The sequence below is a fragment of the Apus apus genome, chromosome 24 (assembly GCF_020740795.1).
Source record: "Apus apus isolate bApuApu2 chromosome 24, bApuApu2.pri.cur, whole genome shotgun sequence".
Taxonomy (NCBI): domain Eukaryota; kingdom Metazoa; phylum Chordata; class Aves; order Apodiformes; family Apodidae; genus Apus; species Apus apus.
In genome coordinates, this window is record NC_067305.1 from 2624069 (window position 1) to 2637272 (window position 13204).

A 13204-nucleotide genomic window follows, 5' to 3' on the forward strand; every position below is an offset into this window, starting at 1 on the left:
CCAGTGCCCATTTGCTCCCTGACAACTGGGAGACCAAAAAACCAGTGCTCATGTGCACCCCAACAACTGAGAGACCAAAAAACCAGTGTCCATGTGCTCCCTGACAACTGGGAGACCAAAAAACCAGTGCCCATGTGCTCCCCGACAACTGGGAGACCAAAAAACCAGTGCCCATGTGCACCCCGACAACTGGGAGACCAAAAAAACCCGTGTCCATGTGCTCCCTGACAACTGGGAGACCAAAAAACCAGTGCCCCCCTGCACCCAAACAACTGGGGAACAAAAAACCAGTGGCCACCTGCACCCCAAGAACTGGACGACCGAAAAACCAGTGCCCACCTGCACCCTGACAACTGGGAGACCAAAAAACCCGTGCCCATGTGCTCCCTGACAACTGGAGTCCAAAAACCAGTGCCCATGTGCACCCCAACAACTGAGAGACCAAAAAACCAGTGCCCATGTGCTCCCTGACAACTGGGAGACCAAAAAGCCAGTGCCCATGTGCTCCCTGACAACTGGGAGACAGAAAAACCAGTGCCCATGTGCTCCCTGACAACTGGGAGACAGAAAAACCAGTGCCCATGTGCTCCCTGACAACTGGGAGACCAAAAAACCAGTGCCCATTTGCTCCCTGACAACTGGGAGACCAAAAAACCAGTGCCCCCCTGCACCCAAACAACTGGAGAACAAAAAACCAGTGCCCACCTGCACCCCAAGAACTGGACGACCGAAAAACCAGTGCCCACCTGCACCCCGATACTCCCCCAGAGAGAAGGCAAAACTTCAAGCAGTTCCCGGGAGCCTTTAGGAGAAATTCCCACCATTGCTGGTTTGTTTCGCTGGTGGGAACCCGGGATCTGGAGCCCGCGGGAGCCGGTGCGAGGGGCCCCCGCTCCCTCCCCGTCCCGCTGCAGAGCTGCTCCCGGGCCGGCAGAGGGAAGCATCCCCCCGGATTTGGGCGGAGCGGGGGCCCCGAAGCCCCGACGGGGCCCCTCAGGGGTTGGGGGGTCCTGGGGAGGGCCCGGAGTGGGGTTGCGGGTGAAGGGGGGGCAGGAGCAGACGGCTGTGCAGAAGGAGAGCTGGAGTCCCCAACGAGCAGCCGTGCGAAGTGCTCCTGACCTGGTGGCTCCAGCCTGGGCTCTGCAACTCCTGTCCGTGGGACACCTGGTGACCAGGAAGCTTTTGATCATTTGGGCAAGACCGAGGCACCCGGAGGGGTTGGATTCCACCTGCCTCCCTTGGCAGAAGTGCCTGAAGCAGGAGTTGTGGGCAGGGAGATGCCAAAAGGCAGGAGGGCGAAGGAGGCAGTTCCAGATGTGCCTGGTTTTGCTTCTCACCTCAACGTTCTCCTCCCAAGAGCACAGGATGAAGCCCCAGCAGAGGATGGGGTGGGACTGGGTGGGACTGGCCCTCCCGTTTACACACAGCGTTTCCCCATGGAGGATCAAGTCAGGATTGTCCCACGTTTGCAGGGTTCCTCCTTTTCTGGTGATGCTCTCCAGGAGCAGGGATACAGGCTGAGGGGGCTGGGGTTGTTCAGCCTGAAGAAGAGAAGACTCAGGGGGGACCTTCTAGTGACCTTCCAATACCTGAAAGAGGCCTGTGAGAACCTCTAGAGGTCCCTTCCAACCCAACAGATCCTACCATTCTCTATCAACTCCATCAAACCTTCTGCACGGCGAGGGCTCTGCAAGCTGTGGAGTTTGTGCCTGAATATTTATCAGTGACTGAAACCAAAAATCCAACCATTCTCCCTGGAATTCACCTGCCATGCCCTGTCCCTCACCTCAGCCTGTGCCTTGTTTGAAACACCCAGGCAGGGCTGGGTTCCTTCAGACTCTGAATACAATGTTCATTGTCCCAGTCCAGGGGCTCCTTAGCCCAGGGTGGCCTGTTCTCTCTCCTCTCCAGTAATTAACTTTGCCCTGCAGTAATGAGCTGTGGACACTGGCATCTTCCTGTGGACTAACCATATAACAACACCCAGCTCCTATCTCCAAGCACATCTGGAGGCACCTTGAAGATCACTGTTGGAACGACCAGATAGGAAAGCTGAGCCATGTAGTGAGGAAGGTGTTTATCCACCATCAGCCCGGAGAGAATCAGTGCCCTCCAGAGCAGATTCACCCAGCAAATACACTCTGCATCTTCTCCATAGCAATCAGTGCCTTGGAAACATGGGATGGGAATGGGTCTGGCTACAGACCTATGGACAGAGTCCAGAGGAGGCCACGGAGATGATCCAAGGGCTGGAGCAGCTCTGCTCTGGAGCCAGGCTGGGAGAGTTGGGGTGTTCAGCCTGGAGAAGAGAAGGCTCCGGGGAGACCTTAGAGCACCTTCCAGTGCCTGAAGGGGCTCCAGGAAAGCTGGGGAGGGACTTGGGACAAGGGCAGGGAGGGAGAGGACAAGGGGGGATGGATGAAAACTGGCAGAGGGAGATTGAGGTGAGACCTGAGGAGGGAATTCTGGAGTGTGAGGGTGGTGAGAGCCTGGCCCAGGTTGCCCAGGGAAGCTGTGGCTGCCCCATCCCTGGCAGTGTTGAAGGGCAGGTTGGATGGGGCTTGGAGCAGCCTGGGCTGGTGGGAGGTGTCCCTGCTCATGCAGGGGGGTGGGACTGGATGATCTTGAAGGTCCCTTCCAACCCAAACCATTCCATGATTCTATGATACAGCCTTGGGAGAAGAAAGATGCAGCAGGGATGCGCCTCGGGTGGAATGTGGGGAGACGGGGCTGCCCTTGGCCAGGTGAGCACCATCCCCACCTCACCCTGCACCAGGGGTTATCACCTCCAGTGTTGCTCCAGGCTGTTTGTAATACTTGGTAAAAAAAGGAGGAGGGTGGTGGGTAATTAGTATTTTTACCAATTCTGCAAGATCTCCCAGCTCTGCTGGACCAAGCAGTAACACCGGGAAGTATCATCACAGCTCTCACTTCTTCATGCTGTCCTAGGATTTTGGATCCCCTGTAAAGGAGACAACAGCCAAAATGACCACAGAGGAAACTCATCCCAAAGTGCTTACAAAAGGCACGTGACACAGCTGGGAAAGGGACTTTGGGAGCCTCAGGCCCTAAGATGCTGCCCTGATGTGAAGGTTAAGTAAAGCTGTGTCTGCTGGCATGGACACCTCCAGGGAACCCTGTGAAACACCCCTCAGATCCCCCAGGAGCTTGGTGGACACTCCAGTCTAGAATGAGAACATCTGCAAGGAGACAGGCACAAGGTCTGTGTAGGGTTCTCAAATGCCACCACACTTGGCTTTGTATCTCAACAAACAATACCTGCCTCCTCCCTCAGAGTGTCACCAAGACCTGCCCTGTCCCTGCACCCATCTCCTGCCACCTGGATTATGCTTCAACTGCCCCAGGTCTCAGCCAGCTCGTGACACCTCTGTGCAGTGTGGGCACTGATGGGTGAACCCTGAGGCCTGTCCCTTCTCTGGTGAGGCCTTTCACACCTCGCTGCCCCCTTTCCAGCTCCCACGCTGCAAAACTTCCTTCTCCCAGGCTTTAAAATCCTGTCCCTCCACCTGTTTGGCTTGTTTGGAGAATTTCTTGTGACCAGGCAGGGAAAATCAGGATTTCTTGGCTGGTTATCACACTGCTGCTCAGCCAGAGTTCAGCATCCCTGGCTGAACTGGAGTTCCTCCTCGTCACCTCCACGAGGCCAGAGCAGGAGGAGGAACCACTGTGCTCTGCTCTGCAGTGCTGAGATTTCAGAACACGAAAACAGGATTTGGGAGACTCCTCTCTTTGGGAAACAGTCCCAGAGGTGCCACAGGGAGAGGCACACTGTGCTTGGGATGGCTCCAGCTCCCAGTTCCCATCCCAGTTTCCCAGTCTCAACAGGGGAGACAAGCAAGGACTTAGCCTGGGGCGCTGGGTTCCCAGTGTTGCCACCTCCTCCTCCTTCACCACCAGCCCTTGTGCAACCCTCCCCGTGCAGGGTGTGGGCAAAATCCCTGGCAGGGGGGGCAGGTGGGTGCTGCTCAGGGTGCAGCTGAGCTTGGGAAACCAGCAAGTAGAGGAGAACCCTGGGGCTCCCTCCTGCTCCCTGTGCCAGGAGGCACCGGAGGCTCCAGCCTCGGCCACTCGGCGCTGGCCCCTCACACACCCCGAAGACCTTGGGAGGTGGGACGGGGCCACCAGACCTGGATGGAGGCACCAGGGGTGGTGTGACACTTCGGAGCTATTTTGGAGCCAAATTGAGCCCTGATGCAAGTCATGTGAGGCCACACCTGGAGTGTTGGGTCCAGTTTTGGGCACCTCGATTCCAGAGAGATCTCGAGGTGCTGGAGCGAGGACAGAGGAGGCAACGAAGATGCTGAAGGGCCTGGAGAATCAATCTGATGAAGAACCCTTGAAGGAGCTGGGAATGTTTAGTTTGAGGAGGAGGAGGCTGAGGGGAGACCTCATCAGTCTCGACAACTACCTGAAAGGTCATTGTAGAGAGGTTGGTGCTGGTCTCTTCTCACAGGTGATCAGTGACAGAACAAGAGGGAAGGGCTTCAAGCTGCACCAGGGCAGGTTCAGACTGGACATTAGGAGAAATTATTTCACAGCAAGAGTGGTCAGAGACTGGAACAGGCTGCCCAGGGAGGTGGTGGAGTCACCATCCCTGGGTGTGCTGAAGGGTGGTTTGGATGTGGTGTTGGTGGAGATGGTTTAGGGGAGATGGTTGGACTGGGTGATCCCAAGGGGATTCTCCAACCTGAATGGTTCTATGATTCTATGATTCTATGAATTGCATCAGCCTGGGGTTATTTTGGGCCCTTCAGATTTACCTCTGAGGTGTCTGCAGACTCATAAACTCCCAGGAGAAGTTGGCTTTATTATTTAGAGATGGTTTTGGGCCTGCTGTGTTCCCAGGGAAAGAAGGAAATTAAAAACAGCATCAAGAAATGGGGAGTTATTGGATTAATCCAGTACCTGAAGGGGCTCCAGGAAAGCTGGGGAGGGACTTGGGACAAGGGCAGGGAGGGAGAGGACAAGGGGGGATGGATGAAAACTGGAAGAGGGAGATTGAGGTGAGACATGAGGAGGAAATTCTGGAGTGTGAGGGTGGTGAGAGCCTGGCCCAGGTTGCCCAGGGAAGCTGTGGCTGCCCCATCCCTGGCAGTGTTGAAGGGCAGGTTGGATGGGGCTTGGAGCAGCCTGGGCTGGGGGGAGGTGTCCCTGCCCATGGAGGGGGGGTGGAACTGGATGGGCTTTAAGGTCCCTTCCAACCCAAACCATTCCATGATTCTGTGACTCTATTTTCCAAATACTGCACAAAGAGAGAGCATGTTAAATATCAGTCTCCCTTGATTTCTGTGGGCAGACAGAGGTTTCAAACCATCTGGGGTGGGACATCTTTTTGATCAGAGATGGGAAACTAGACCAGGCACAGGGATGTTGGGAAGGATCCAGGTGGGGAGGTTGCAGGGAGATGCAGAGAAGGGGCCTGGAGGACAGAAGCAGGGAACAACTACCCATGATTTCCCACTCCAGAGGTGACCCAGCTGGAGGGCACCCAGTGCAGCCACCAGGCAACAGGAGGTACTTTTTCATCCAGCACATAATTGAACTGGACCTCATTGCCATAGGATATGACCTCAGAAATAACCTTTAAAAGCTCAAGATAAAAGTATGCAGGATTGATCTGTTCTGACTAGTTAAACATGATGGTCCAGGACCTCCAGTTGAGGAAGTATTAGGTCACTGACCACCAGAAGATGGGGCAGGATTTTTCTTCACTGAAAGGGTGATTGAGCACTGGCACAGGCTGCCCAGGGAGGTGTTTAAGAGATGAGTAGATGTGATGCTTAAGTTTAATCAGTGGACTTGGTAGAGTTGGGTTAGTGGTTGGTAGAGTTGGGTTGTGGTTGGTAGAGTTGGGTTATGGTTGGACTCAGTTATCTTAAAGGTCTTTTCCAAGCAGAAGGATTCTGGGATTCTGTGAGTATCTCCTGCTTGCCTTCCTTCTTACATTCCTTCCAACAGCTCAGAACTGCCACTGACAGGGTCAGAGGGAAACCTGTGATCTGACCTTGGAAGTGCTGACAGAGTTTTAACCAAGTCATGAATTCCCCAAGCTTTACCTTGTCCTTCACCATCAACTGAGATGAAGCTTCTCTGCTCCTAAAAGGGAGGCAGCAGCTCCTCCTTCCTTCTGGGGGGGTGGGCAGAGAGTAAAGAGGGGCTGGGGGAATCATGGAGACAGCCCTGGATGAAGAAGTCTCTGGTTCCCAGGGCCTGTTGCAGACTCTGCTGTTCAGCCTCATGCAGAACTTGCACACACCTTTGCTGCCTCCTGCCAAAGCTTTGCACCACTCTGAGACAGGATTGCAAGGAGAGATAAACACACCTGCCAGGGTGCAAAGCCCTGCCCAGCCTCTGCCAGCCCTGAGTCTGCCAAGCCTGCAGACTCAGCCCAAGCACAGAGGAACTTTTTCTTCATCTCCTTCCATTTCCAGATCTCTCCAGAGTCAAGGTTCCTACAAGTAAGAAAAGGTGAAAGGTTGCTAGATCATAGAAAGGTTTGGGTGTGGAGGGACCTTCAAGATCATACAGATCCAACCCCCTGCATGGGCAGGGACACCTCCCACCAGCCCAGGCTGCTCCAAGCCCCATCCAACCTGCCCTTCAACACTGCCAGGGATGGGGCAGCCACAGCTTCCCTGGGCAACCTGGGCCAGGCTCTCACCACCCTCACACTCCAGAATTCCCTCCTCATGTCTCACCTCAATCTCCCTCTGCCAGTTTTCATCCATCCCCCCTTGTCCTCTCCCTCCCTGCCCTTGTCCCAAGCCCCTCCCCAGCTTTCCTGGAGCCCCTTCAGGCACTGGAAGCTGCTCTAAGGTCTCCCTGGAGCCTTCTCTTCTCCAGGCTGAACCCCCAACTCTCCCAGCCTGTCTCCAGAGTAGAGCTGCTCCAGCCCTTGGATCATCTCCGTGGCTCCTCTGGACTCTCTCCAGGAGCTCCGTGTCCTTCTCATGTTGGGGGCCCCAGAACTAGTGGCCCACATAGGAGAGCCCTGCTTATGCCCTTCAAGCACTTCCAAGAATAATGTGACTTCTCTCTCCTCATTCAAGTACCTTATATTTTCATCTACAAAAAGGGGAGAAGGAAAAAAGCCTCTGCCTCTCCCTGCACACCCAGCAGCTCCTGCTGAGTTACAGAAGCCAGAGTCTCTGCAGAATACACACAGGTGACAGATGACAGCATGGAGGGAACTTCCCTTCATTATCATTGTCACTGTTGCTACTCTTAGCAATCAAGCCATTTGTTTCAAACCTGTCTGGATTTCCAAACAAACACGGGGTGGTCAGATTAGCAAAGACTATTTAGTTAACTGGTGTGGCATCCTGCCTGGGGTAAAGATGATCAAGTGCCTGGGTGATTGCTCCATGATGATTGATTGGTGGAGAATTTCTCTTGGATCCTGAAACCAACCCTCTGGGGCCTGACAAGGCTTGTGCTCTGCTGCCTTGCACAAATCCCAGGGCCTCAGTGTTGTAAAGAGCAGGTTTTTCAGACGTTGGAGGCTTTAAAGCCACACCTCGAGTGGGCTGCAATCTGTCCCCACTGTTGCTGCTTTTTGGTTGCCTGGAGCTCCTGTCCTACCTGGTGAAGAAACACAGACAGTGACAGCTCTGTAGGGTGAGTAAAAAGGGGGACATTACTCCCAGCAGGCTCTACAGCAGCAATGGAGATGGATGTTTTCATCTGGCTGTGTCAGGCACATCCAGCTCCAGCACCTCTCCTGTTGCTGTTATTATTTCTTCCAGACCACAGTTTGCTAAACTGCTTCCAACCCAAGCAGAGGATGTGATTCCTGCCCTGTGGAGTCATAAATGACAGGGATTATCCAACTGTTCAGCTTTAGCAGGGCTCCCCCAGATCACCTGCCTGTGTTTTTATACCTGGAAGTATGAAATTAAAGCCCTGGAGCTAAAGTCAGGTATCAAAAGCAGAGGAGCTGGCAGCAGGATGGAGCCTGTCCAGGCTGCTCCAGGGCCTTCCTGGACACATGCAGAAGGATGTGGCAGGACATGGTTGAGCCAGGATGCCTGGATTCCCTCCCTGACTCTCCCACTGCCTCCCTGTGAGAAGGGAGAGCATCACCTTGTCACTTGCCACCCCAGGGCTCTGACTCAGCCCTGCTGAGCAAACAGCAGTGGGGCTGTGAGATGCCAGCACTGCCACCCCTTCCTCCCTCCCCCTCTGCCCACAGCCCCACACCAGCCCAGGAACAAGGACACACTCGTGCCTCTGAGCCACATCTCCAAATGGGCTTGGAAAAAAGCCAAAACAACCCTCATCATCATCACCAGCTTTTCAGTAGTGCCTGGTGACAGGACAAGGGGCAATGGGCACAAACTGGAGGTTCCATCTGAACATGACTCTGAGGGTACCAGAGCCCTGGGACAGGCTGCCCAGGGAGGTTGTGGAGTCTCCATCCCTGGAGACATTCCAGCCCCACCTGGATGTGTCTCTGTGGGATCTGCTCTAGGAGATCCTGCTCTAGCAGGGGGTTGGACTGGGTGATCTCCAGAGGTCCCTTCCAACCCCACCACTCTGGCATTCTGCGATTCTGGAGGTGGAAGCCTCCATCCAAGATGCTATAGGACAAGGCAAGTAGTCAGTTAATTAACTCCCAGACTTGTGCACCTGAGTCCCCACCTCCCTGTTTTGGTGGCAGCAGCAGCAGGACTGTTCCCTCCCCACAGTGGGAGCCCCCAGCTATAAACCCCTCCGTTGGGCCCTGAGGCTGCAGGCTCAGCTCCTGTGACAGCCCCTGCTCCTTCCACTGCCAGCTCTCAGCTGGCTCCATGGGGTGCCCTCAGACCCTGCTGCCTGCCCAAGGGAGGACAGAGAGGCAGAGGAGCTGGGGTGAGGTTCTCCAGATTAGACATGACCCATATCACAAAGCCTGGGATGTTGCCTGAGATGTGGGGTCTTGCAAGATGGCATCGGTTCCAGGGAGGGGGAAAGGAACAGTTGAGGGGACAGGGTGAGGAGCAAACCACATCCAGGAGGTCTCCTTGCAGATCCTGGTGTGGAGGAGACACATCTGAGTGAGCTGAGATGCCACATGTTAGAAGAAAGAAGGCAAGGAGGCAGCAGGTCTCAGCAAGGAGGTGAGGGCTTTGGGTGAAGCTCTGGGAGATGTCTCAGACACAGGGAGGATCAGGGGAGTCTCTCTGTGCAACCCTCACAGCAGACCCAGAAAGCTGGTACTCCCTGGGCACCCCTACCTCCCCAGCCACCCCCTGTGTCAGCACCTTCAGCACCCTCAGCATCCCAGGCCCTGCTGAGCACAGGATGTAACCATCAGGAGGAGCTGGGAAGGAGGACTCACCAGGAAACCAGCCTCTTTCAGGACCTGGATGCTACTTATTGATGAATCAGGGCAGGTGGGGATTTGTGACACCCTCCCCAGTTATTTATTCATCGTGTGGCACAGGATACATCTGGGATGCTTGGCTGCTTTGCTCATGCCAAGGATGCCAGAGGTTTGGGGGTGGGAAAACTCATTCTTTTCCAAGATATTCATACGGGCCAGGCACCATGACCTGTCTTATTTTCAGACCCAACTTTGCCACCTTCCCTGGCTGACACTTGTAGCTCACCTGCCTCCCTGGGCAGCGGGATGGACAAGTCACCACTTCCTTCTTCCTGAGATCCCCTGGGAAACTGGTGCCTTCGTTTTTTTTGCACACAAACTCAGTCTTCTACTTGAGGGGTCCATTCAGGAGTTCATGGAATCATGGAATGGTTTGGGTTGGAAGGGACCTTAAAGATTATTTAGATCCAACCCCCTGCATGGGCAGCGACACCTCCCACCAGCCCAGGCTGCTCCAAGCCCCATCCAACCTGCCCTTCAACACTGCCAGGGATGGGGCAGCCACAGCTTCCCTGGGCAACCTGGGCCAGGCTCTCACCACCCTCACACTCCAGAATTCCCTCCTCATGTCTCACCTCAATCTCCCTCTGCCAGTTTTCATCCATCCCCCCTTGTCCTCTCCCTCCCTGCCCTTGTCCCCAGTCCCTCCCCAGCTTTCCTGGAGCCCCTTCAGGCCCTGGAAGGTGCTCTCAGCTCTCCCTGGAGCCTTCTCTTCTCCAGGCTGAACACCCCAACTCTCCCAGCCTGTCTCCAGAGCAGAGCTGCTCCAGCCCTTGGATCATCTCTGTGGCCTCCTCTGGCCTCTCTCCAGGAGCTCCATGTCCTTCTCATGTCACTTCTAAGTGAGTAAGAAGAAAATCCACCCCAAACTTCCTCAACATGGACATGTCGTGGTGCAGCCACCTCGAGGTGAGAGCAGCTCATTTTCTGATCTTCTCTTCCAAGATGCCTCATCTGTCCTCGAAAGACTTGACTTAGTTGCACATAACAAAGCTCCATCACCTTATAAGCTGCTTCAGTGGTTAATTACCCTCTCATTTCAAAATGCACATGGATTTGTGAGGCTTTTGTAAGCTCTGGCACCTTTAGGAGCTGTTGCACAGCTCAAGTCTCCCAGGTGTGCTCCTTTTCATAGAAGCAGCAAAATAAATGGCCAAGCTTCCCAAAGAGCCCCTCCCCAGGGCAAATCTGAAATGTCACAGTTTGATCCTTACTCTTCAGGGAGCACATGGAAAGGGACACCTTGGATCTTGGTCTGGACCTGCTCTTGGGTGCTGAGCGTGGTGCCTCCCCTGCTCCAACAGGAGGAACTGACCAAAAGTAAAGTTTTATATTCAAGAAAGCAACACATTTCTTCGTTTCCCAAGCCTACATGGAGGGAAAAAAAGAAGTTGATTTCTGGGAAAGGTTTAATTGCTGCCAATTTTCTTGACATCTTGACTGGAATTCAGGGAGAAAACCTCTGCAAAGCAGTCGCCCTGAAGTGTCCTGCTCAGCCCGTTCTTTGAAAGGGGGAAGATTGAAAAGTGGCTCAAAGTTAAGCCCTGAAATGAGGCAGCATCAGTTTGCTGAGTGCTTTTGGGTGAAAACTGGTTTATTGGGTTTTAGGCAGCTGGGCTGTCTGGATCAGTCCCTCCCCTGGGAAAGCAGGGGTGGGATGGAGGTGTGCGCCTGCGTGGGGAGCCAGCCTGGGGCACTCTGGTGACTTCAGCCTGCATTTCCACCCGTTCTTCCAACCTTTCCAGCTCATGCTCCTCTGCCCTCCCTCTCTGCCCCTGCCCACTTGGGTGCAGAGATATAAACCCTCCAGCCATTATGTTCCCTTTGAGGGGCTGGAAGGTTTGCCTCGAGCACGCACATGGCTCTTGTCTCATCCCAAGGCTTTCCCTAGAGACAGAGCAAGGGTATTTCCTGGCTGCTGCTCCTGGTGAGATCACACTGTGGGCACTCCTCTGGAGCTAGAGTAGCAGGACGGGTTACTGTTCCAGCTCTGCTAGAACCCTTGGAGCTCCCAACCCCTTGCCTCACCGTGTGGAAGCAGTGCTGGTCCATCCCAAGGGAACACAGGTAAGCTGGGAGCAGCAAGCCAGCAGCCACTGGCCACTCTGGTTGCTACTTGGGCTTTTCTGTTCCCTTTTTCTTCTTCTGTCTCTGGTCTCCTCCATCCCTTCCCCATCCCTCCACTGAGGTCTGTTCAGCTAGGAGATGGGATTTACCACCTTGGATATGATTCTTTTCTGTGTTACACAACCACTTGCATGGCTGTAAAAGCATCATGCAGAGCACCAGGGATCAGGAGGTGCAACTAGATGATCATCAGAGGTGCCTTCCAGCCCCAACCACTCTGTAACTCTGTGACTCTGTGACACTGTGACTCTGTGAGTGAGCACATGGAAAGCCAAGATCATGAAGAGTCAGACCTGAGAACAATCTGCCTGCCATCTATTTTATTCTTCTTCTGCAGCTGTGATCTCACCTGCCCTGGGGAGCCAGGCAGCCTGGATTACAGGGATGGCTTCGTTAACTTGCAACTGTAAAAGAACAGTGGAGGTTTATCCACAAGTCAGTTTATCTGGTTGGAGCAGGAGGTTACAGAAGAGCTTGTTTGTATTAGTGCTGCACTCTGATGTTTTCTCCCTTTGAACTTCTTGGGAAGGGAAGCAGATGAAGCTGTGGTATCTTCACACCCCTGCACACCTACAGCAACTGATGAACTCAGTGGTGTTGCTCAGCTGTACCTGCTGTGAACAGGGACTTGACTGTTTCTCCACAAGAACGTGATCACCTGATGAGTGGTTTTGAGACCAACTTCCTTTCCTTGCATTAGCCAGAATTTCGAAGAAGAGACAGGTGTTTTCCACCCTTACTACAGCTCAAAGATGCTGCTGAAGGGCTTGGTGTCCCCCCTGTCCCTGCTCATTCTGCAGAGCCAGGGAAGCACAGCCAGGTGGGTTAGTTCAACACTGCATCCAGGGATTTCACTGCTTGGATCCAGGAATTTCTGGCTCTTGTGCACCAGCAGTCCAGCTGCTAGGGTTGGGGTGGTGCTTCCAAACACCACTAAGGTTGGCATCCATCTGACAGCTTCTCAAATAGCTCTGAAGCCTGAAGGATCTGAAAGACAACATGCCAAGCAGGAAACTGGATCAGAACTTTTACCTTTGCAAATGCATAAAAGAGGGCTGAGAACTGATGATAACACCAAGGATGGGAACATCTTCAGCAGGGGGGAAAAAAAAACAAGCAAAAGCTTAGATTTATTTATTTTTTTTTAATCCCAATTGTAACTGTAGCTTCTGGCACTGCCAGAGGCTGAAGAACCTGGTACTGGGGAGCCTAAGCTCTAATGCCCCTCATTGGGATGCCAGGACTGGGTTTGCATGGGAGCACATTCAAAGGCAAATCATTCCCAGCAAAGAGACACCTCCCAGTGCCTGTGCTTCCCTCCCAGGACTCCAGTAATGCCCAGGGTCTGTGCTGGTGCTCCAGGGCTAAGCTCACGTAAGGGGAGCTCCAGCCCTCATGAAGATGCTGAGAAGCAACTAATGAGAGCAGAGCCAATGAGCAATAAACCCTGTAGGGTTTTCCACTCCCAAAAGGTAGTTCACAGCCCACAGAGTCTTGGCAGAAAGGTCTGAGTCATAAAGAAAGTGAAGAGAAGGGAGAAGACAAGGGAGAAGTCAAGGTGGGAAGGACAAGGCTGGAGTGGGGAAGCGACAACTCTTGACCAGAGACGTGAATGCCATGGATGGGGCTGTGGTGACCATTCCCAGGCTCAGAGTTTAAGAGCATTTCTTAGGGTGATTTGTCACCTTAGGA

At 53.8% G+C, this 13204-nt stretch overlaps 1 protein-coding gene across 1 annotated transcript in view; it reads right to left on the minus strand.

The window, feature by feature from the left end:
• Positions 1-13204, minus strand: part of LOC127394058 (acidic leucine-rich nuclear phosphoprotein 32 family member B) — a 55294-nt gene that overhangs the window by 11888 nt on the left and 30202 nt on the right. The window lies entirely within an intron of this gene.